Below are 26,103 nucleotides of genomic sequence, written 5' to 3'. Positions count from 1 at the left end.
CCAGCAACCCTGGTGACCTGGGAAAAAAAAAAGCTGGTAAGGAAAATGGATCGAAGAACTTTTGATGTATGTTTGTAGAAAAATATATTTATAAATAAAGTTACGCTTTTTTTAAGTAGTAAAAAACAAAACTTATCTCCATCTCCTGCATAAACTGAATATTTTGATCTACACTGTAGTTGGCTGAATTGGCACAAAGTGTGCAGAAGTATTTATATTGAAAAAAAAAACATGATATTAAAAAAACATGACAGCACAAAAGCTGACTCAGCGTTTACACAATAAATCCATAAAACCTGCTGCATGGAGAAGCTAAGGAAAAAGTTAACATTCTAAAGGAGCAGGGACGTGAGTCTTCACCACATCAGGCTTCATCAGATTTGGTTAATAATGACGATGATGTTGTGTTATTGTATCTCCAACCCTCCACCTGGGCAGGTTGAAGAGTTAACTCTGATTCCTTACCTCACCTAGCTTTCTTGTCATTAACCTGTCCGATCCCTGTGTAGCTCAGCTTGGCCCCCCCTCGACTCCCACTCCACCCCCACCGAGATGAAGCCCTTGGAGCGGCAGAGGATGCTGGGATTCTAATGATGCTGAGCGTCCAAGCTCAGTCACAACACCTCAAGATTACTCTGAACCGAACTGTGAAGAGTGGAAAATTATACGGAAACACTGAATGGGTGCAGCACGGTCCAGAGCAGGAAGGATCTTAAAAACAAACATCATATTTTAGGCATGTTTTTGGGGGCAATGCAGTGGTGTAGAAGAAGGTCGACAGTGCAGACCTTTCTGTGCAAAATTTCACTGCTAACCCAGTGTTTGGGGTCTTAAAATGGCAAACCATGGTCCAGAACTGGACCCAAAACATCATATCTGGACCCAGATATGGCTGTTATTTTTTAGTTAATTGTTCTTTAATCAAAATCCATTTGTAGTTTTTCCAGTTTTTACAGCAATTCAGTTAACACAGCTTTTCTTCCACTTGTGAAAATCAATTTYAGGAAGCGCAACTTTTCTAAAATTTCTCAGCAGCATTTTCCTTATCACCAAGCTGCAGTTTAGGGAGGCTTGAAAGATTTTTAATCCTGAATTTAGTTACATAATTCACTTTGAAGACTTTTTTTCTGCGTTGTCAGTGATTTTCAAAAAGAGATAAAATAAATAGAATAAAAATACTGAGCAAGTGTTTGTCAGTGAACGTCATTCATCTTGTGATGTTTGACAGTTATTTTTAATCATTGTGAACTCTACAGGTGAGCTTTTGCTATGACGACAAAAAATAATGATTCACTCAATCATACAATGTAAAAATCTGCAACTTTAACAGACATGCTTAAAAATGAATGTATGGCTTCAAACAATTGGAGACATATTATTTGAAAAATAATTATTTGTTAAAAGAAGAGCAAAAACGTGAAACTGAAGGCTTTTGTAGATGGTCTACATCTTTTCCTGACCTGAGTTTGAGAGAGCTGGTTTGGTAAAGTTCACTTATGACTCTGATGGATGAATGGTTCATCCAATCACCTGCAAAGTTGATATTTTTTTAAAAGCAGGTGCCCTTTTTCAAACAGTTTCCATAACTAACACTCCACATGGCACAGCATAACAAATCGTCTGCTGTCAGGTTAGGTTTTAAATGCTTTTCAAGAAGTKTAGGAACCCATAAGCAGAGAAAAGATGATGTAAAACACAGGTGGTATCAAGATACACTGATAATTTGCTGCCTAAAAAAAAACAACTGCATTTGTTTAGGATGTCTGTTTCCTTCTAACCATTTAGTGTTTGTGTGTTAGAAATGATGGGATGTGAGAGATTGTAAAGAGGACGTTTTAAAAGCAGCTATTGTCTCACTTTCTAACCTTTCTCCTCAGCTCCTTGGTGTGCAGGCATGTTGTAGTGAACATGCATTGCAGCATGTTTCCTCCTGTAACAGGCTACTTTCTGCTCCACTCCTATCACTATTTCAAGGAAAGTGCAACCTTTGCCTTGGGCCTTAATTATGTTCAATTTGCCAAGCTGCGTCTGAAACCATTGGGGGGTGGAAAAGCTCTCTGACCTATTTATCAACGCAGCTTTTTTTTTTTCCCTTTTCCTTCCACTGACGGAGTCTGAACCAAAAAGACACYGACTGAGAAGGAGGGAGAGAGTTACAGAGATACAGCATCAGTTTTCACAGAAGCAAATTGCATTTAGAAAATGAATAATTTAAAAAAAAAGGTATCGTGTAGTTTGTTTTTGAGCTCTTCATTTTAATTTTCCCATCATGAATATGTTTCATGAATTAAAGATATACTGAATTAAAAAAATCTTTTAAACTAAAAGTGATCAGTCTRAGATCATTCAGTCATAAAAAGCCTTGCAATTATTGAAGGAATTCAAGGCAGAAATTTAGATTAAAATYATTTTATGATGAGAAGGGATGGAGTTTTGGTSAAACCTTATAAATGACTTTATGCACAGTTTTACACAATATTGTGTGATTTGACAAGATGTGTTTGAGCATCAGACTACATCAACATCAAAGTTAGCTGAGTATTTATAGCACTTTTTGTGTTTCCTAAGGTCAATTAGTTGCAGTGGCCATCATCTTTTGCTAACATTGCAAACAAACAAACACGCATGAGCCTGTCACGATAACAAATTTTGATGGACAATAAATTGTCTCCGAAATTATTRCRATAAAYGRTATTATTGTTTAGAAACTGTTTTAAACTAATTTAATGATCCCCTAACAAATGCTAACAAACAAAGCTTACGGATGTTTATGAAATTTAAGTGCACTCAGTTGGTCACACTCAGGTTGGTTACAAAATTTATAGAACTTTAATTTCTGTAAAGTTACAGACAGACTCGGGGCTGAGTTTGTAAAACAACACACAGCACCCAACTATTGAAACTGTAACACCACCTCTTATATCTAAGTTGGCACAATTTATTCTGAATGAGTCTTCCTCTGGCYTCATAAAATAATTAACGTATTTATTCAAGTATAATATGTAAAATTGAATCCATAAAATCATCCATAAAGTTGGGGGGTAGTATTATACTCGGATAAATATTTTTATTTATGTATTTCAACTGAAATATTGGCAAAATGCCTGAGTCCGGAAATGAGACCGCGTTGTAAAAATCAGTTGAAACGAGCTCACCTSTGACACTCCTTCGTGTCAGAGCGAGATAATAACAGATCCAAGCAGGYGACATGATGTGAAAAAAAGGGGGAAGCAGTCCTTCACCTTAGTAATGATAACAAACTAATGACATTAGCGTGTGACCGAGCCGCTGCTGGAACAACAACAAACACATGTTCGTCTGTAATAGCTGCAGTCTACCGGTGTTCTGAAAAATTTTGTATCCCTGAAAAAAGTTTCCCCACCAGAGGGGGCGCTAGCAAGTAGGAAGTAATCTGCTTTTCCCCCACAAGATGGTCCAAATCTCATGTGAAGTCTCTGACTTTTGTGTTGGCACATCCTGGTGGACCATGTGTAAAATGCCAGAATTCATTTGATGCTGTGACAGCTGATATATATTTGTTGTCAAAATACCTTTGAGTACATATGTTGTTAAAATAAAATGAACAGTCCAATGATCATTTTACTGATATGTATAAAGACTGCAACGGCTGAAAAATCTTGAAGTCTGTATGAAATTGGAGGTAGTTTGAGGATTAAATTTTTTATGCTTTTTAAGCTCAAAAAAGGGGGGTCGTGTTATACATGAGTTCATATTATACATGAATAAATACGGTACATCACTATCATGCTGCTTACAAAGTTTACGGAGGTTTACGAAATTTACGTAGTGTAAAAAATTACAAAAAAATCAGCAAGCCCAAGGTTTGGCATGGTACCATGAGGACGTCCTTATGTGTAGCCAGCTGTAAGAAAACACCAGAAAACCAAAGACACTCTTCTRGCTAAAGCTACAAAGGTTGCACCTGGCAAATACCTGACATGACAGTTCAGAAGAAAACAAACAAAAWGGCAAATGGAAATTATTTTCCTTTCAATTTATCATGCGATTAATTAATTTATYGCTTATCGTGACATGCCTACATGAGCAAAAACATTTCAACCTTTTGCCTTGAACTGGAAAAGAACAACTGATTGCTAGCAAGGATAACATTATCAATAAAATGTAAGTACAGCTACAGAAACTTTTCATTTTAAGACGTTACTCTTACAATCAAAAACCTCCAAAAAGAGCTTCCTTTAAACAACCTCAAGTAACATCTGTGTAAAAAGGGATGTAACTGTGCTACTTTTTTGGTCCGACGTTAATATTCAAAATCTTACTTCAACATGTGCCGAGAGAAAATAATTAGGAGTTTATTAGCATTTGTTTATTTATCCATGCATGAAAGCTCCTAATGAGAGCATTTCTACAAGCTCTCGACTCTGGGGAGGTACACTCCAACACTGCCTTCCATCTTTAGAAATATTTTTGGAAAGCTGAGGGGAAAAACAGGGCGGGGGAAAAAAAGTTCCTGTGAACAGCTAAATTAACAGGAAACATCACACTTAATATGACGTTTCCCCTGCTAACCCCTGAGTCTCCATGCATTGAAACGTAAAGGAGGAGGAAAATACCAACTTGGGGTAATTATAACACACACAGAGAGTTGACATTTGGGGCAGAGAGCAGAGAAGGGAGATCGCTGAACTTATCAGGGGCTATAATGAAAGGTCAATGGCCTCCTCGGTGTTTACTTCCAATCATGTGTTTGAAAAAGACTTCTTTAGTCTTTTTTTAGAGCGCAGCAGTCTCTGGGTCAGAGATAACACCGATTTAATTTTATCACCCTCCACCAAAGACGCCATGTTTATACTCGTGTTCTTGTCTTTGTGCGCAAATGTTTGTAGAATTAGCAAAATATCTCATGAATCAGTGGAAGCTTTTTAATAAAACTCCATGTGATGCTAGGCATTTCATTATTTTATGCAAACAAGAAACTTTATTTTGCACTATAAAAGAACACCTTTCAAGCATTGACTCTGTACACCCCATTTCAGCTGCATTGTGATTTTTTTTTCTTTTTCTTATGGAAAAATTTGTGCATCACTAATGCAATTGGACTTACTGGTGCAATTGAGTGGAAGAAGGTAGACCAATTTTGTTGAGTGTCAGTCGAGGCTTTTAAAATGTCACCCAACGTTCTCCTTCCCTAATGCAGAAACCTTTTAGAGGTTCTCTTCGCTGCGTCGGACAATAAAGCATCGTTGCTATTTCCCCGCTCTTTTTAAATTTTTTTTGCTGAGGTATTCGACCAACTTGTGAGTGATAGCCTTTCAGACACTGTCAGTTTTTTTGAAGACATAAGTAGTCTCAGTTGTGATGTTTTAATGGAAAAAGAACCRGCGTTTTCAGGCACACCATAGCAGAAGTTTAAGTCTACTCTGCTTGTTGACAGACTGTCATGATCCAAGATGGCACCTGTCTTGCTTACCTCCTCACTGTTGCAGCTCTGCAGCTTAGCAGTGGCTCAGGTCTTTGGTTGACATGAAAACCCAATAAAAATCTGAATCCAAAAGGGATTTCTTCCATCTCCCCTGCAACCCTGCATGGAAAAGCAGGAAATAAAATGGAAGAATACAAAGYTCTCAACAACCWAGCTCCATCAAAGATCTTATTRTTCCATATTTTCCTAACAGAGCACTTRGCTCTCAGACTGCAGGTTTACTTGTGGTTCCTAGAGTTTCTAAAAGTAGAATGGGAGGCAGAGCTTTCAGTTATCAAGCTCCTCTCTTGTGGAACCAACTTCCAGTTTCTGTCCGTGAGGTTGACACTCTGTCTACTTTTAAGACTTAAGACTTTCCTTTTAGATAAATCCTATAGTWGGGTTGATTTCCTGAGTTATTCTTTATTTCTGCTGCTATAGACTGCTAGAGGACAMATGRACCACRYTTCCTCACTCTGCTGCTGTCTTTAGTCACTCTCCTCTACATGTTGTATTTATTTCTATCAATAACGTGTTTTCTTTGTCTCTCTTCTAGARGAAAAYACACCTGGATTAGTTGTCCTGTGTTTGTCTGTGTCTYTTTCCTGTCCTCTCAAACCCAGCCATTGAAGCAGATGGCCACCTGTTCTAAGCCTGGTGGTTCTGCTGGAGGTTTCCTTCAGTTAAAAAGGACTTTTTTTCTTTCCACTGTCACCCATGTGTTGCTCACTGTGGGAAACACTGATTAAGTGATTCTACTCAATCTGCTGGTTTTCTTAGACTGATACATAAATAAACTGGGATGGATGGACGGACGGATGGATGGACGGACGTCATGTTGTTACAACTCCAATTCCAAAAACATTGGGTCAAATATAAATGAAAACAGACTGTTAAAACAAAAGGAGATGCTTCAGTGATATATGTACATGATATATGTGCATGAATCTGCCTCATTGTTTTAGATACCCATCGGTGATCCTGCTATTCCTTAAAACTGCTGAAATTTCTTATGCCTCTTTTCCACTAGCACCTCTACACAACGATACAACTTGGATCTCAGTGGTTTCAAGGCTTTTCCACTAGCAAGGATTTGTGAAACCAGCTCCTTTTTCAGAACTTACTTCGCTGTGGTTCCAAGTGTACCGTGCTGGCCTGAAAACACGTCAGAAAGACTGTTGATCACTGATTGGTCAGGGGGTTGAGTCACTGGTTGTGTCACAAGAGCTACTCTCACAATAACCCTATCTACCACTTGCAATAACAACACTGCCATGCCCTCCATTGTTGTGTTGCGTATCTTTTCAGGGTCTTCTTCTTCTTCAACTATGTTTAATGGTAGCCTATTGGAGCATAACTGCCACCAGCTGGTAAGGGGTGTGGCCTCAATTTTCGGACTCTGGGACTGCCCAACTTTACGATGAACCCACCCACTAGAGCTGTTACTGAAGTGTTATGGAACAGAGTTTAGCCAAGTCGAATGTGCTGTAGAGGCGCTAGTGGAAAAGGGGCAWTAGTGTGAACATTTGGTATGTTTGCTATGTTCCATTGTGAATCAAATATGGGTTTTAGGAGATCCGTTTTTGTTTACAATTTAAACAACAACCCAACATTTTCAGAACCAGGGATGTTGATAAAAAGATATGAGAAAATGTGTTGTGATTTGCAGGTTGCCTTTAACAAACGCCATCGCTCACATATGTCAGAAAATAAAGTGAGGGGAAAATTAAATCATGATTTGTGATGACAAATCCAAAGCATGTGCGCTATAACAAAAAAAAAGCAACAACTTATGAATAATGCATGCCTACCGTGGGCTATAGATTAAGTGTGAATATTCATTAATTTGTTTGCCCTTTGGGAGGTGATGCAAATTCCTACAAAGGCATGCTGGCAGCTGAGTTATCTTCCAATCATAGGAGCTGAAAATAGTGGCTTTTTCTTAAACACACAAGCCGTATGTAAAGCGAAGGACATCACCGACTCTGTTAAGAAGTTTTAACAGGGTTTTCCTGAAGTAGCAACAACTTTCCACCACCCTGCTTCCTTACTTCCACCTTTTAAGTGCTAAGTCACCAGAGCAGGGAAAGCCCATTAGTGTAAAGAAGGTGGGGGAGGCAAGTGTTCGAGTGATTAGACTGATTGGATGTAGCAGCACTAGGTTGGTCAGGTCAGGCTTAATCAGCTTCAGAATAGAGGAGAAGGTCCTTAATGAATAAAATGGAGAAAGACGGAGATGTGACTGCTGTACACAGGTGTCATGTCCATGGTGGCCCACCTCAAAAAAATCCATAACCACACTGAAACCACATGGTTCCTAATGAGGTCAAAGACAGACACAAATAAAACAAGAAAGTGTTTTTAACTAAACCTGCAACACTTTTCCAAATTAAAATCCTAACATTTCTTGTTTTAGACCAAAATCATCTGTTGAGAAATGACCAAGTTGGAATTATTTCAGTCAAACCTTTTAAAAACAATGTTACACATGATCCAATGTGATATCATAAAATGGCACTCTTAATGACTCACTCTGTTGTGACTCAGATTTCACAGCTCAGTATCTGTAAAAYTGACTGATTTGTAGACATTTTCTTTTGGCCTTTTTAATTTTGGTTGATTTCCAAAGTTTAATGGTTCAGGATGTAGAGCCAGTAACTGTTTTCTGAGAGTTTTAACAAAATCTGTCAAGTAGTTCATGAAATACATTGCTAACAGACAAATAATGTTGATGAGCTAATAATAAAGCTATCACATACTGTAGTAAGTAAGTAAGTAAGTAAAGTTTTATTTATAAAGAGCCTTTCACAGAAATATATTCACAAGGTGCTGTACAATCATCAACAATGTAAAAATGGTGGAAAGATCAAATGAAACGGAACGTAAAACATAATAAAACAAACAACATAATGAAACATCAAATCAAGATTAAATTGTAAAATTGTAACTCAGACACACGGTCGAGGCAGAGCATGACAAGAGATGAGTGTTATGCATGTAAGACTGTACAAATCACAATAAGAAAAATTGTTGAATGAAAAAAGGGGGGGGGGTGATATTCATGCTAAATATACAATAATACTAAAACAGAGAGAAGGGGGACGAGAAAATTAGGCCGTGTGTTCAATGATACAAAAATATATAGTTGGTGAGCATTCACTATAGGGTAGGCTGCCATTAATGGTGAATGGTTAGCTAAAAGCTTGAGTAAAGAAGTGGGTTTTTAGGTGTTTCTTGAAGGTAGGGGTGGGTGTATTGATCCAAGTATCAGTACTATGATACCATGATGAGTAATGGAATTGGAAAAAAAAGGACTATTTCTTAGTGTGTGTAAAAGTTCCAGATCATTGTATGCAGTTTTCTTGTCTGTGAATACTCTTTTTTACCAAAGTCATTTTCTGTTACGGTTTTTTTACTTAGTCATTTTTTTCAAGTACTTTATACACCTTTGGAATTGGATTGATCTTAAAAGTTAATCAGCTGTAGATGTTCACCCAATGATTATTTTTTACTAGTTTCATTAAAATTTGTCCAGCGGCCAGTGTAGTGACAAGACAAACACACAGAGACAGAAACCTAACTGTCCACCTTCGCCGTGCGGCGGCGGGCGATAACATCGGTTTATCCACAGCTAATTTCTATTTTGATTCTCAGCCATGAACAATCCAGCGCAGGAAGAGCTGATTTTGTTTAGAGGATCATTTGCACATTTACATATAGAGGATCATTTGCACATTTACATGTAGAGGATGTCACCACGTAGCCCCCCCCCCTCCCGCAGCAAGCATCGGCATCGAGGAGAGCCGGGATTGGGCCAAGATAAGCGACTCATTAATCCCAAATTGATCACGAGCTGCACACTGGTGCGAACGTTCTTCCATTAATATTTCAACTTAATTATTTGCGCTCATGTTGACTCCAAGGTCCTAATTTGCGCATGGCTGTGTGACGTATGAGTTATGGTAGTGGACAAGATCTAAGCAGTTCTTTTACTTGCATCATTTTTTTCTTTTCCTCCTCMCACCCTCTGTTTTTTTCCTCTACCTCTCACAACTGATTTTTGTCAGCATGATTAAATCGTTTGTTCTCACGATGATTTCATGTCAAAGAAGGTTTCCATCTCATTTGCTGTCACCTCGAAATCATGTTCTACTGGATGAGGGGATTCGCCACTGATATGTGTTTATCCTGTGGAAAGGCAAAAAGGTGAGCGGTAATGATTTCTGTCCTTGTCTGTGTGAGTGCATGTGTCTCTGTGTTAGCAAAATATCTCACACACCAATCATTGGATGTACATCTGATTAACCTTTGACATCAACCAAATTCAAGATGGTCACCACAGCTACTTTAGCTTCGTCAATAGAATAGAACAGAATAGAATAGAACAGAATAGAATAGAATAGAATAGAATAGAATAGTCCCTCAGTGGGGAAATTCAGAATATATGATAGAATAGAAAAACAAAAGAGAAAAAAGTCGGTTTTAACATAAAAAAATATAAAGAAAAAAAAAACAGAAATACCAATAACAAGAAGCACAAGTACCGAAGCACAAAAACTACACATGTGGATCAGCCTGAGATACGGAATGTGCAATACACACATTGGTGAAGTACAAACTAAATTAAACAGCAAAAACACACATAATTCAGTAATTTTTCCAGATATTGGGCTAAAATTTGATGTAGTAGTAGCTGAAAGTCATTCCCAAAAACACAGTCTGAGTGTGACATCTCACATCAATCTATTTCTTTCAAGATTTGACTAGGGATGCACCGAWAWGAAAATTTAAGCCGATATGGATATCCAATATAATTATTGCTGTTTTGGCTGATAACCGATATTTACTGACAAACACACAAACTACTTTATACATATACACACAAACACACTTGGATCTTTTTTTGATACTGTAAATAAACAACCAGACCTCTGACATGGCTCTACTTCATTTATTCCTGGCTGCGCAGCATCAATATCACTATCATGATCAAACAGATACCACTCAACCAACCATCTCTCCTCCCAAAACAGAAACACAAAGCTAAAAAGTGGGAAATCAGTACTGGATTTTAATATCATCCCAGTTTTACATATCGGGCAGATACCGATATTCTAAAAAAATGACCAATATCAGCCAATACCAATATTAATACCAATATTTTGTGCATCCTTGTTGCTTTATCATTAAAAAAAATCACAGTTAAAACTTTGTGGTAAAAAATGTTTTTATTTACCAAATAATTTTATGAAAATATATTTTCACTTTTTTTCATCTATTTGTTCTGCTTTCTTTATGTTTCCTCTTTATGTCACTTGTTAGGTATAAAGCACTTAGCAATCAGTCAGTGGAAGAGTTTCTGCTTTCTTTTGTTTACATCACCATTAGTGCTCACTGTGAGTGTGGAGAAACCTAGCGCCAGTGGTGGGCACAGTTCCTCTAAAGCACTAATAGCGGAACTAATTTCCTGATTAGTGCTTTAGGGCTTTTGCTCATTTTAAAATTCATTAGTGGATTAACACTTGCTAAATTTAGAAGTTAAATARCACTAACTGAGGTCTATAAATGTTATTGATCAACGATGATGTTAACAGCTGAGGGTGAAAGCTGTCAATCATTTTGTTCATATGTGTCACTGATCCACCAGGTGACAATATATGAACTCAAATACAGCTGTGGAATATCAATGATAAGTCTTAAGAGAGCAACATGGTATGTGACTCATGAAATGAAATGAAATTTATTCGAACATAATACAATATAAAAATAAAATAGTGCACAGTAACAAGAAGTGCATAAAAAAGAAAAAAGAAGAAAAAAAGAAGAAAAAAATACAGATTTTTGTTTCAGTTAACATATCATGCTCAAAATGGGGTAGGAAGAAGTAAGAACTTACGAACTCCTACCCCCTAAACACTTGAAAACTTTACAGTCMTACTGACATTAAAAAAATCAAAGTCAAAGTGGCAGTCAGCAGTTACTAATATTTACCTATAAATTTTCCCATTTTATGCTTCCCATTTCCCATTTTCCAAACCCTTACACCAAGTTATCTGCAATAAACACATTATTGCTTTCTCTCACCCATATGTGTATTTCTATTGAAAATGACCTCCTTGTATTTTCTYTTGAATTRTATTAAACTMTTGCTTTGTTTTAAATCTTCATTTAACTTGTTCCATAACTTTACACCTTTAATTGAAATACAGAAGCTTTTTCTTGTTGTTCGGAAATTGCGGAACTTGAAGTTTGAGTGACCCCTTAAGTTATACCCCCCTTCTCTTTCAGAAAACATGCTCTGTATGTGCTCAGGTAACAACTTTTTAGATACTTTGAACATAAATTCATGTTGTCTGTTGAAGAATGTTGGGCTGACTGGTTATTAGTGCTTTAGAATTAACTTTTGCTAAAATCTTCATTTTGTTAGTGCTTTAGAATTAGGGGACCTAAATATCTGAGTTAGCGTTTTAGAGCTAGTGGAACTAATATTTAGATTAGTGCTGCCCACCACTGCCTAGCGTCTTGAAAGCACAGAGCTATCACAGATTACCCTGTTTATTTGCCCTAAAACGTTTAAAATGCAGAGACACCAAATGTCAGACAGCATGTGAGCTCTGGATTTTTCATATTAACCAACACTTTTAACAAATTCTCTAAGTCCAGTCCATTGTAACTCTAATGGGTCCTCTGGGTTCAAGATGGGACTAGGCTACCAGATAGACGGTTGGCAGAGGATTGGAGGTGAGTGCAAACCTGTGCATCAGCATGTCCTAATCCCAGAGAGCCATAATCTGGGATTAGTGATCCTCTCCTCACTGGATCCTGATTACAGGAGCATCTGCTCATGCAGCAGCCTCTGTAGCAATGGCTGCCACAACCTCCCCAACCCCTGTGGGAGGAGCCGTGCTGCTCCACAGTTGGCGAAATCTTTGGATAAAGGATGTGGTGACAGGGGTTGCCAAGGCGATCACACTGGCTTTGTCGTGATTGGTTGTGTCAGAGCTCAGGGTGCCTGCGAGTCCTCAGACGAGCATCAGATCTCTTACATGTATAAACCAACCCAACATGTCCCATGCTGTTGAACATGCACATTAAAACAAATCCTCCCACTCTTCATACCGATGAGTACGCTCACGTACAACACTAATAAGAGTCGCACTGATTTAGCAGCGGAGAGCTGATTGAGTGTGTTCTGATAGGAGGATCATGATATATTCGTCATGTATACATTCACAGCAGCAGCAGCAGCTCACACAGGTCAATCTCATCACTCTGCTCACTGGCACATGGTGCAAACGTGATACAAAGGGTCAGAGGTCAGCTCCATGCTGCCTGCCGAGCTAAAAGGGCAGATGGGATGGACACACACACACACACACACACACACACACACACACACACACGTTTGTCCAGCTATCCATTTGGGGACATTCCATTGACTTCCATTACATTTCTACAGCCTAACCCTGACCACAAACCCTAAAGCTAACTTCACAGGTACCTACCTGACCCTAAAACTAACCTCAACTCAATTCACACCTTGGTCCTAAACCCAACCCACCAATGGCATTTAAACCAAATGGGGACTCATTTTTTGTCCCCAAATGCACCAGTTGTCCCCAAATGTAGGCATTTTGTCTTAAAATTGCCCCCAAATGTCAGCAGAAACAAGCCCACGTACACACACACACACACCCACACACACACACACACACACACACGGGTCAGACTCCACGAAGGGCAGATTGGTGCATTGTGTCATTATGGTGGTCAGGCTATAACTTGTCGAGAGGACACTCACTGAGTGAAGAGAGACAGGCACAAAAAATAATAACATGATTTTATCATTTTTCTGGGGTAGACAACCATAATTATTAGAGCAATACTTCTTTATTTTGTTATTTGAATAAAAAATAACTTGTTTTGTGGTTTTTCTTATATATGTAAACATATATTAGGGGTGCAACAATACATGTACCCGTATCGAACCATATCGAACAGTGCTTTAGGTTCAATACACACTTGTATCGAACAATACAGATTTTTAAAATTTACTTTATCAACTTGTCTTCTGAAGATGCTCTGTGTTAAAGGATCAGTGGATCTGTGTTCGACTACTCCACCTAGGCTGCATTTTTGAGCAGAGATCCACTGAGAAACTTGCTGTTTCAGCAAYATTTAATTTAAAAACTGTACTTTTGAGGTTAAACAAATGTTCATAATTAGTTTAAATAAAATTACAAGTTAAAAGGGGCATGGAAATTTCTCTTTTTTGTATCGAAAAAATATCAAACCGTGAGACTAAAGTATCGAACCGAACCGAATAGTGAATTTTCTGTATCGTTGCACCCCTAATACAGTATAATGTCATATGTTATATACATTTTCCTTAAACCTAAAAAAAGTCCTTCAACTTATTTAAGTAAAACGCAGGGTCCTAAACTAGCAAAAGAGCTGAGGCTAACCTTTTAGCTAACCTGCTGTAGATAGCCCTTGAACAGCCTCATTTTGAAAAACTCGAGTTTAATTTTGTGTAGCTTGACAAGATAACAGCTATTCCAAGTGGTGCCAGAAGAAACTGGCATTGTTGTCATCTTAACTCAACCCCAATCTAAAAAAAAAAAATCACAGTGGTTCCTGTGAATGTAATTATTGCCCACTGCTAAAAAGACAAGGTAATTATGTTTGCCTTTTTGTATGTGTTTGTTTGTTTGTTTGTGTTTGTTTGTTTGTTTGTTTGTTTTGTTAGTAAATAATCTGATGAACCACTGGAAAAATCTGAATACTGACGTCCACAACTCATTGATTTCAAGATGGCTGCTACAACATACTGAGCTTAAAAACTCAAATATAGCCATAAGCTTACAGATAATGATTAAAAAATTTGGCATAGTAGTAGTAGCTGAGAGTCTTCCTCAACACTTAGAACTGATTCCTTCTCATCATAAAATTATCTTTTTTAAAAGGCAGTGGATGAACTGCCTTCATTCCAAAATAAAAGCTTTGGTGGGTATCTAAACCCACCTTTAAATTAGTTAGCCATCTTTTCACTTAACACAGTCATTTTAGCAAAAACAACAGTTAAGATATCACTGGTTCATATCAAGAAAACTTCACTTCAAAGGGTCTGAAATCTTGTTAAAACATGTCTTGATTTGATAGGTCATCGTCAATCTGATTAACTTTACTTTTTCCTGAAAATCTCTTCTTTCAAAAAAGTGATTTAGAGCTCACAAAGGAAGCCTGCAAGGCAGAAACTCAGCTGAACTGTTCCTCTCTTCTGCCCTCTTCCTGTGCTCTCATTTCACTCTAATCCACTTGAGGGTTTTTATGCGACCCTGAAATCAGTGCACAGAAATGCCAACTGGAAACAGCAAAGTGATATTATGTTGATTCAACAACGTATCAAGTAGAAGAAAAAAATCTTTTTACTGTAGCTATTTGGGTCACATTGTGGAATCGATTACACACACACACATCAGCACGCTATGCTGATAATTTAAGGTTTTTATTTAAGCATTTTATTACATTCTACTGTATCTAATCATCAATTTGACAATATTTTGGAAACCATCGTTTACATGGTGCTTTTCTTTCTGCCGCGGCAGCGACACACTTTTGAAGCTTCACGTTCTGTAAGCTGCATCCACTGCATTTCAACTCCAAATGCCGTATTAAAAGTATTGCAATTTGAAGTAATTTAATACATGCATAATCTGCTTCTGCTGGATTAGTCTGCCACAATTGGAATAAAACAGTGAGAACACAAAGGGCAGCAACTCGGCGGTCTAAAAATACTCCATTTATCCGCTTCAACATCGGCCCCATTTTGGGGGAAATGCGCTTCAAATGATGAGGACTGGAGCTTTGTTTTTACCTAAAGACGCATTAAAACCTCTATAAAAAATGAATTGGTCTTTTTTGGGGGGAGAAACCAGTATTTAAAAATGGATGCATCAAGGCTTGTGCATCTGAAAATTGTGAATATACGTATCAAAATGTCTATTTTGTGCATTTTTTGTTGTGGTGTGAATTCTGATTTGTTGGCAACATTTAGGTAGAAGCCAAAAGCACAATGTATTCCTTAATCATGCTTTTAATTTCTTCTTTTTCACATTTAAGTTTTTCAGTTGGGATCTAGTAGAACTGCAGTGCTTTGGTCTGAATTCCTCTTTATTGTAACTCCACAAGCCCCTCTTTCGCCCGCTTTCTGAGATGTGTCTCAGATCAACTCATTCTGAGGCTGTCTCTTTAACCCCGCCCCCTCCAGATATATAGAAGTTACATTGCAAATACTGACTTAATAGTTCAGAAAACATCATAGAAAATATAAAAAACTGAACGAGTTGAAAAATATGATCCAAATAGAATATAAATATATCTATGCAGCACTGGGAGAGACTAAATAAAAAATTTCTGTACTCCTAGAGACTCCAAGTTCACAACAAAATACGGCTAAAAAGTGGATTTTGCATATGTCCTCTTATCATATCGAACTTTTATACATTTTATCCTTTTATTTTGAAAAATGGCAGAAGTGTAGCAGATTTATGACCTATTGTCAGTTCCTAGGATCAGAACAAACTTTGGGAAGCACGCATTTAGCTATGCAGCCCCTTTCACATGGAATAACTTGCAAAGTGATCTGAAACTACAGTTACTCTTACCTATAGGTCAGTTTAAATCAACTTTACATGAGCTTCATCTACCATCTCTGACCTGTCATTGACAGCCATATGTTTTATGAAATCGAGTATACTTTGTGCTATGTTTTTATGCTATATGTTTTTGTTTTTATTTATTTTGTATGGGTTATATCTTTTGTGATTTATTTTCTATGTTATTTGGATATGTTGTTTGTATGATGCTTTGTTTCTTCTTTTATCGTTTCCTCATGGTTGTCTCTGGGACCTGCCAGGCTGACATTGCAAATAAGAAGTTCTTCTTAATGTTTTGCCTGATTAAATAAAGGTTGAGTAAAAATTAAAAAAAAAGTTTTGATGAAATCTTGAAAATATCCTGATGCATACTTGATTTTTGCAAGAGATTTTAGCTCAGTGTCTGTAAAACTGACTGACTAGCCATTTTTGTGTTGGCTAAGTTTGATTAGCTGTGGTGACCGTCATCGTTTGGGTTAATCACTGTAGAGGCACATTCAATGATTACAAGTTTCATTAAAATTCATTCAGTGGTTCATGAGATCTTTTGGTAGCAGGCGGACACACATTCATAAAGTCAAGTGCAAAAGCGGGCTAAATATTTGTACACTGTGCACATGAGTGCGTCTGTTATGCGCTACAAGAGAGGAGAACAGAGTGTGACCGCCCTCGGTTGGGTCTATCAGAACCAGGATTCGGCAGGCTGTCAGTCCCAGGATGGCAAAGAGGAAAATGAAATGCATTTTATCCCCTGTCTCCTCCGGGTCAACTGTGACAGGGTTGCCCCTCAATTACCGAGTATCAGCACCTCTCCTCGCCATCCCTCTCACCTCCTCCTCGCCACAGCAGGTCTGCGTGGTGCTCTGCGAGGAGCATGCAGGGAAGGAAAACAGAGAGGAGAGTGGGGGCTGGGTGACGAGCACCTACAATTGGCAGTGATTTCATAGTGTGCGATGCATTTCCAGAGGCATTTTTCTCCTGGTTGATTGCTTCGATGTATCTCCCTGAACTACACCAAGGATTTGTTTGCTTTCACTTAGCAGAACAGTGGACTTTATGTGTTAATAATTGAACTATAAATACTGATGGTTGCCATAGATAACGCAGCTCTATCCGCTGCCTTCCCTTTAATTTAATCTGATATATTTAATGATCCCAAACTTCATGTTTTATGTATCCACCTTAACTAATAAGGTCAACTAGCAGCGAAATGGCCCGACAGGAATTTATGCATTTTAATGCCGCGGCGGAACAATAGACACGCGTCGGGTACAATGGGCCGAGTGGGGAACTGGTCAATGAGGATGCAGTGGGGACCAGCTGGAACCCTCTACCCTCTGACCCCGAGGTCACCAACCGCTACACTTCCCTTTCATCCACGTCTCGCGGTTGACTCATGAAAATGCAAAGAAAGTTGCTTTGTCATACAGATAACCTCGACACGTGGAGGTCTGATGGGGTGACGTTAAGAAATCACTTCTCTGTGTTTGCAGGGGCTGATTGCTGCGGCGGCCCTCGACTTGTCGTTTTCTGCGCGTTTGTGATGGAAAGCAAGGTCAGACCCCTGCAGATGGATGAGCTTGTATGTTGGAGCCGAACAGTATAAACTGACACCCTTGCTCAACCTTGACCCCGCGTGAACCCAAAACACACCTCCTCGAGGTCAGCTTAGTTTTTAATTTGTTTGATGTAAGCATTTGGAAATTAGGAGGCAGTTCTTTTTAAAACAGACCAGAATCACAGCAGCTGCACTTTTTTTAGAACATCTGAAAAGCTGCAGGCCCAACAGAATGGGTCTCTAACTGCCTTTTATTCACTAATCCCTCTCAAAGAAGTGACTCAAGCTTGCTGCTTCTCCTCTTTTCTGCTCAGTATCACGACAAAACCTGTTCCACTTTAGCTCTTGACTTCCACACAGTTTGGGCTCACAGCGAGTAGAAACCACTGCAAGAACAGAAACGGAACTATGAAAATTGTAGAAGGTCCAGGATATCTGTGTCTTCATGCATTTTGATGCAACTTAAAGCCAAAGTTCAAACATTTTTTGTGACAGGGCTGTGAACAATTAATATCTTACCAGTTGGAAAACCTAACTTTAGGGAGACAGAAAATAATTCTTGCCAGACTGATGAGCTAATAGCTAGTCTGAGGGGAAATATGACCAAAATGGATTGCTGGTGTCTAAAAACAACTTGCAACTCAACAATTGTTTGGCATTTAAGGCAAATGATATTTTCTAAACCTTTACATTGCATCAGGTTTGCTCCCAACAGTTATGTACAAAGAATTTAATGGCTGTGAGCAAAAATTAGCAACAGCGGTTACACTTTTATGAAAACTTGCAGGACATCCTGCAGGAACAAAACACTGCTTTTGCCAGAATAACTATGAAATGCTAAATTAATGGTTTGGATCAGGACCCCACTGTGGGTCAGGAAACATGAAGTGTGGGGTCCTAAGATGATCTACCAAATTCAATAAGCTTTTAAATGATTGCTGATTGGTTGGCTGTTTTCTGTTGCCATGTTGCCTTTTTCTTTTTGGTCACATACTTTAAAAACTGTTATTTTGTGGGTCAAAACTTTGAAACTTTTGGAAACAATGGGCCTCATGCAAGAACCGTTCTTACGCACAGATTTGTTCTTAAGTTGTGCGTACGAGTGATTTAGGAGAATTTGTGACATTCACCAATGTTTTCGTATTCTAAGATTTTTTTCAGATACAAACAAAATTCACGAGTGGTCCAGACCTGTCGTTTATTTTACGAGCAGTCGGTCTGCTGTTATTCAGACGGATTATCCTCCCTAATAACTTTATATTTCGTTAGTTTGAAGATATTTTGAGTTGAAAATAAATTACACTCCATACTTATGTTGACAATAGGCTATTCTGCTTGAATTAGAGTTATAATTTTAAATGTAATAATTTGGACAACATAAATTCTACTTCCGGCCGGCTTATCCGGGATCAGGTCGCAGGGCAGCAGCAGAGAGACCCAGACATCCCTCTCCCCAGCGACACTTTCCAGCTCATACTGGGGGACTCCGAGACGTTCCCAGGCCAGAAGGGATACATAATCCCTCCASCGACTCCTGGATTTTCTCCAAAGTGCCAGACATATTTTGAAAACATTTTAAAATGCTTATTTCGGAACCGCAACTGAGACCACTTGAGACGGCGCGAGGGGGACGGTGCGCAGCGCTGTGTCTTCTGAATAAATGAAAATGATTTAACACAGTTATTTATATTTTTAGCAGCTCTTTTTATTCCACAGCTGACCTGCTAAAAATTACAGATTTTCTTCTCTGGATCTCTGACAGACGGACTTCAATCTCTGAACTCGTAAAGTTCCTCTTTTTAGTTTTCGCTGTTATTTTTCATGAATGGACACTTCCTTGTATCTGAGGCAGGAAACATAGCCTTATATGGTGTTTTTGGGGTGGTAATTATGCTAATCTCCTCTCGCGTGCACGAGCAGCTGGATACGAACAGGTGGAATTTACGCAGCTCATTTACACACTTTTCCTGAAGATAGAAGAGTTTGTTGAATCTGACGTGACATGTCCGTACGAACCCTTTGTACGAACAAAAGTAAGAGAAATTTAGGATAAGAATACGAACATGTTCTTGAATGAGGTGCACTGATGTCAAAAGCTTTCAAAAGTACCGTTTGTTTGGACATTTATGAGATTAAAGTTGTTTTAAAAGAACAAAACCCACTTTRGMCTTGGTCAGAACATTYGTTAGCTTACTGGTCAGAATTAATYTCTRTTTCTCTGACTTGAGGTAATTCAAGAAGTTAAGCAAGTTAAGTTTTATTTGTTYGTAACTTTTCCACAGAAAACTACAAGCCAGAGAGATCAGGACACATGGCAAGTCAAAACATCTTTTCATATATTTGCRATGCTTTTCAACTTTTTTATTTGTCAAGTTTTGACTCCAAAAGCATCAGAATGTCAGATTAAACAATAAAATAATGTGAACTTTGTTGGGTTTGTTCTTCGCTGTGGTAACATAAGAAGAAAGACTGACTCTTTCCAGTGCTGGATTCAGTGTCTGTCTTTTCAATCTAGTAGCTTCTGTATGAAGGTTCGGCTTCTGAGTTAGCCAAGCATTGTCAGACAATTGGTTTGCTCACGCTCCCAGGAAGAAGACAGAGACAAGGGAGAGGCACGGATAACCAACCCAAACATCCATGGATATCTCTGTGGCCGACTTCCCTGGTCTTATATTTCTARGGTTTAAAAATCAATAGAGCTGCTGCTGATGAAATTTGCCGCATGAGTGCAAGCGGGAGTCTGCAAAGTATCCCTGGACCGAGGCATCTCTCTGCAACACACCCATATTCACTTTTGTTCCACTCTGTTTTCAAATGCAAAAGGGATTTCACTTCATTCTCCCCCACTCCTTTTTTTTTTTTACATTTTATTTATTTATTTATTTATTTTTGCTCTAAATCCAGCTTTTTTGGAAGGCCCAGGGGCTGAGTAAATGTGATCGATTTCTACAGAGTGTGTCATCCAGGCCGCCCTTTTCAGAAGTGGTTTTGTAACAGAGGCACAAAGGCGCGTGGAGCCATCATTCAGCCAGCACTTTTCATTGTTCATTTAATTCACGCTGAAGGATCCAGGTCAGGCCAGAAAGAAGCCTTCACAGGTTAGAAGCTGGGACTTCTCTCCCATAAACCACAGGCGAGAACATAAAAAAAATTAATAAAAATAAACAGAAAATGTCCAGACGTGCGATGTGTTATCATCCACTCAAATTATAATTCCACATCTGTTTCCCTTCTAATTGTAACATAACTGTGAGACTAATGAGAACAAAATGTGCCTGCAATTATATTTGCTTGCAGATATGAGCCRGAATCAGGTTGAAGGAGCAGGTTGGAGATGATTTTAAACATTTCCTGTTGTCTGAGGATAAACCAAACTTGAATCGACTTGAATTAACCAAAACAGCATTCTTCTGCTGTCTATTAGAAATGAATATTTGTAATTTATTCACAACGTCTTTTCTTCTAAGTCCACAGCAGTGTGGAAATCCTTGTCTGAGAATATTTTAAAAAATAAAATAAAAAAAGCTATCTTCTCTTGTCACAAAGGCGAGACGGCATACAGCAGCCTCGCAGCCATGCTTTCCTGGGACGGAGAATTAATCTGCTCAAAACAACCTTTTATTTTCTCTACACAACTACTTGTCAGCTTCCACTAAAAGCAATTTGTTTTTGGCTCCCTTCTTCGGGATCATGTAGTAGAACTGAGAGAGGGAGCAGTGTGGCATGCTGTACATAAAAAAAGGAAAAGAAGAGAGAGGGGTGAGGGTTAGGGTTAGCAGTGTGGCATGCTGTACATAAAAAAAGGAAAAGAAGAGAGAGGGGTGAGGGGTGGGGGGATGGGGGAGAGACAGGGCTTTAATCTGATTAGACCTGGCTAAAATCCCAAACCGGGACTGAAGTGCAGTGCTTGTGGTTTCTCAACAGCTTATGCTAAGTCTGTACCATGGAAATAATCTACTCTTAAAACCCAGGAAACAAATCAACTATGGTAAGGACATAAGTCGCCGTCATTACCGAGTCATTAAATTAAAAAAAGAAAGAGAATAAAACATTTGCATATACAGCATGCAGCCTGTAAGTGCTGGCAGAAGGGGGCAGTGTGCGTATTTTCAGGCATCTAATGCTTTAAATGCACAATAAAAAGCATGAATGTCAGTTAATTCCTTTTTTTATTTCCAAATTAATACATCTTTAAAATGTGTGTATCTGTTCTCTCTGTTTTGTGAGCGCCTCCTCGGTGCATTTAAATGCGAGCCAGTGAGTGTGTTTCTCTGCGCTATTGTGGGAATGCAGGAYGACTTCTCAGGAGCTGAATAATGAATCAAAGCACGGGAGAGAAGCAAAGTCACACTGAAGCAGCTTGATTCTCTCTGYGTTGCTTTAGCTGAGAGAGATGAGGGGAGCATCAGAGGGAACGTTCCCTAATCGGGCCTGCTATCGCCTCCTCAGCCACACAGCAGTAAACCACATTGTTTGTTTWGACTTTTAAATGAGCTCAAAAACCAAGTGGAACACCAAATATTACATTTGTCTTTAGAACATCGTTATCTACTGAAATGTTAACATTTATTGTGAAAGATACTCRAAGAACACTGAGAAAAACAAAGACAGAAAACCTTTAAGGAAAATCGATTTGAAACCCTCATGAGCATGCTCTCCAGGACTCAGGCTTTCTTGAGGCAAAACTGAGGAATATGGCAGCGGTGGTAGACTCTCTCTCTCAGTTAGTGGGAATTTTGGATCAACTTGCTGCGTTGATGAACCTCAGCATCAACGCCATTTATGTTGCATTTGCGCAATAACGTGGACACTGGTTGGTTAAGGCTTAAGAAGACCTGATGGTCATTCACATCACATGAGATGGAACAAAATTGTGTACTCACCTAYRGGGTGTCAARTGTAAAATAAAATGTTARAAATGTCACTAGCGTATTTTCATTATTGAGCTCAATTTCTAACGTTTTGTTATTTAGCTCACTGTTCTTACATTTTGCAAGTTTTTACTAAATGCTCAATTTATATGTTAAAAACAATACTTGCAAATAGAAGTATTTGCATAATTCAGCATTAGCTAACCAGGATGATGTCATCCTGCAACAAACATTGCTAGCACTTAGCAATTAGTTAAAACTGCTAAAGATGGTATTTGAAATCTGAATTCAAAATGTGATCATTGAAAACAATTTGGATGGTACCTGTGGTCCGGMAATTTGAAGTGCAGCTCAGATGCTGGCTGTAACTGCAAGTTTGATGTCTTGAAGGGAAGCATTAGCTGTGTTAGCTGCATTGGAGCATTTGTTGAGTTAGCTGCATTGGAGCATTTGTTGTGTTAGCTGCACTGGAGCGTTAGCTGCGTTGGTGGCTGAGCACCAACTGCAAAGGCTGCATTCCATCCCGAAAAACTTAAATGCAAACATCATTAAACATTCAAGATTTAACTTTAACATTTAGATTTAGGACTTAATATTTGCATATGTTATTTAACATTTAAATTGAATATTTGGTTTAAAACTGAGCAAAATATAATAGCATTAAGCTAAATAACAATAAAACTTTTGTGAAAATGTTTTAACATTCAGAAAGTGAGCTAATTAATGAAAATGTGTTGGTGACATTTTTAACATTTTGTTTTACACTTGGCACCTCATACTCACGGTCCCGGTTAACCTCAAATAATCTATAAAAGAAACAAATATGTAAAACAAAAATAAAATAGAATGACAGTAATAACAAAATACAGAGACAAACTAAACAGTGGCATAGAAATGCATGAGGGTTTAATGTTAGCCAATGTAGAGTCCTTTCACACATTTTTGAGAGTTGTTTTATGAGTGTAAAACAAACAATTGGTTAGCCATTAGCTTAGCTTATATAAGGACTTTTAACTTTTTCTCCAGTCTGTGTTTTGTTACTTCTGTCATGCTGACAAGGCATTAACTGTTGAGAATTATTTTTACAGAACGTCACTTCAAAAATGCTTTATGTTGTCATTGTACCCACATACAATGAGAATTAAAACTCCTCTCATTGTGCAAACATTTACTCTTAAAGTAAACATTTTTAAAAAAATAAGTAAAAGAAAGAGTAGATTTAAGGTTTCATTTGAATCTTACAGGTTTGCTGCATCAACACAAAGAAAGATCCATCTAAAAACATGATTAAGATGTTCTACTGTAGCATGTTGTCAGCCGCAGTGGTCTGTCGTCTCATTTCCCCTCCAAATGTGCAGATTTCAATATCACTTTCCTCTCATTATCTCTGTTCCCTCATACCGCTTCATTTTACACTGGCTGAATTAAATGTTAAAAACCAAAATGTAATTTTGCTGGAGGAGAACATGGCAGCTAATTGCATTAGGCTGAACTGTCTTTGGAGTTTGCAGCCGGCTAAGCCCCCCTCCCCACCCTCCCCAGCTCTCCCCACTATTAGCTCTGGCTGCTTCCCTCGGCAGCAGGTGTTGTCYTGCATGTGCCAGCATTTCAGCTGATTACCCAAAACCAAGCACCGCACGCCGCTCTCCATCCATCGCTACATTAGTGTGGGGGCAGCAGATACAGATTTCTGGCTGCACGCACCTTGCTGTCACACTAGAAACAGAGGGGGGGCCGCTGAGTTGCAGAAAGCGCTGACATGACACTGTCATGTTGCAGGCAGAAGGAGTCCGGTGAGCTGAAAAACCTTGGACTTGAAGGTTGGGGTGTGTCATTATGAGAAGCCAGAGGGAGGATTAGAAAGAGCTTCCTGTGCAATGAATTTGCACGCACGCACACACACAYGTTCACATCACAGGGCTGGCAGCATTCCAACACACTCCGAGAGCAGTTGGTCTAACCAAATTATACATTTACAAGGACTAAATTACATAGCTAGTGTACACACACAAACACACTGTCACATTAGAGACACACACTCCCTCCGTCTTTGAATCTTTTCATATTCTCTCTGACACACTTACACCGGGGACACAGAAACAGCTGACGTCAAGCAGCTSAACTTAAACTTTGGACAGGTGGAGACGGTTCTGTGCCTGAAATGAATRCAAACTCTCCAGCCTGAAGACAGCCTCTCGGCTTTTAGATGTTATTTATTCATCCATTTGTAATTTTGCCCTGCATTGTAAGAGCTTTAGAGAGTGACTAAAAACCTATACTTAGTAGCTTTTAAGCTTCTTTGCTTCTCAAACGGAAAAGTTGGATACAGACGGATTTGTGTTGTAGTCACTCTGAGCCAAGAGCAAGGATTCACATAAACCTAAAGACCCATATTTTACACCTTTTTATTCATCATCTTACTCATTACTTTTTCTGAGTAAAACTTCCATCTTTGGACTAATATCTGTGACATTTTGAGTTACGTCCTGTTTAGTTTAAAAAAAGCCCACCGGCCATTAGTTCTGCATAAAACTCCACAATGTGACAATATCACTGCATAGCATGAAAACAGCAAACAAATTTAATTGTATCTTGCTTTTGAATGTWCATATGTAAGGGGKACCAAGAGTAAAATAAAATGTTAAAGAAAATGTCAGTAACACATTTTCATTATTTAGCTCTCCTAAATCTTAAATATTGCACATAAATGATAAAGCTTAGGTTTAAGAATTTTGAAATGGAACGCAGCCTTTGCTGTTGGTACAAGTCTTTGTTATGACGTCATCACCCTGAGACAAAAGCAAATGCTAACACTGCTGAAGATAGCATGTGATTTTTWAATTCAAAATGTGTTCATTGAAAACACATGGATGGTGCCTGTGGTTCGGCAGTTTGAAAGTGCAGCTCAAACACCGACCGCAACTGCAAGTCTTGTAGGGAAGCACTGGCAGTGTTAGCAATGTTAGCAGAGTTAGCTGTGTTAGCAGAGTTATAAGTGGTAGCAGCTGCTAGTGGATTCAGCATGACTGTTTTTTCCTTTAATTTTTCCGTTTAGATTTACACATTGTGTTTTCATCACATTATAAAAACAAAGCAAGARGTATTTTATCTCAGCTACTATGTTTCTTTCAATGCTACTGTGTAAATGTGATTTTGTATGTTTTTATTTATTGATCTTTACATCCCCCATTGTCATCTGTGAACCTAATTCACAGGCATAATTTGCAGGGGGGTTAGAGGTGTCATGACCTCCACAATAATTTAATCCAATCAATAAATCCCCCTTAATAAAATTACATAATTTGCTCTAACACAATTGAAATGAACTGGTTAGAATACAGCTGCAACTCTCTTGTCGTCTTTAGGTAACTTTGACCTGGTTTCAAAATTATAATGTCATAAACACAACTGTTGAAAATAACATGCAGGGTTTTTTGCCTGCTCTTGTCACATTACGGCTCTATTTGTTGAACTGTGTTGTAATTTTTCCTAGCCAAACTGTAGTGCACAAGGTAAATACACATTCTTGGAAAATTGTGAAATGCAGGTATGCCATATTGTGCATTCTAAATA

The 26,103-nt window shown here is 38.5% G+C and overlaps 1 long non-coding RNA gene across 2 annotated transcripts in view; it reads right to left on the bottom strand.

Moving 5' to 3' along the window:
* The window catches only part of LOC106513447 (uncharacterized), a 53,142-nt gene that overhangs the window by 22,073 nt on the left and 4,966 nt on the right, over positions 1–26,103 (bottom strand). The window contains exon 2 of one of the 2 annotated variants that reach the window (XR_001309784.1): positions 5,453–5,563. The exons of the other annotated variant lie outside the window; for it this stretch is intronic. This is a non-coding gene — a long non-coding RNA (uncharacterized LOC106513447). The remainder of the gene's footprint in view (positions 1–5,452; positions 5,564–26,103) is intronic. 2 annotated transcript variants of the gene reach the window in all.

The sequence above is a fragment of the Austrofundulus limnaeus genome, unplaced genomic scaffold, assembly GCF_001266775.1.
Source record: "Austrofundulus limnaeus strain Quisiro unplaced genomic scaffold, Austrofundulus_limnaeus-1.0 Scaffold12, whole genome shotgun sequence".
In the NCBI taxonomy this organism is placed as follows: domain Eukaryota; kingdom Metazoa; phylum Chordata; class Actinopteri; order Cyprinodontiformes; family Rivulidae; genus Austrofundulus; species Austrofundulus limnaeus.
This window is presented reverse-complemented; position numbering and strand designations above follow the sequence as displayed.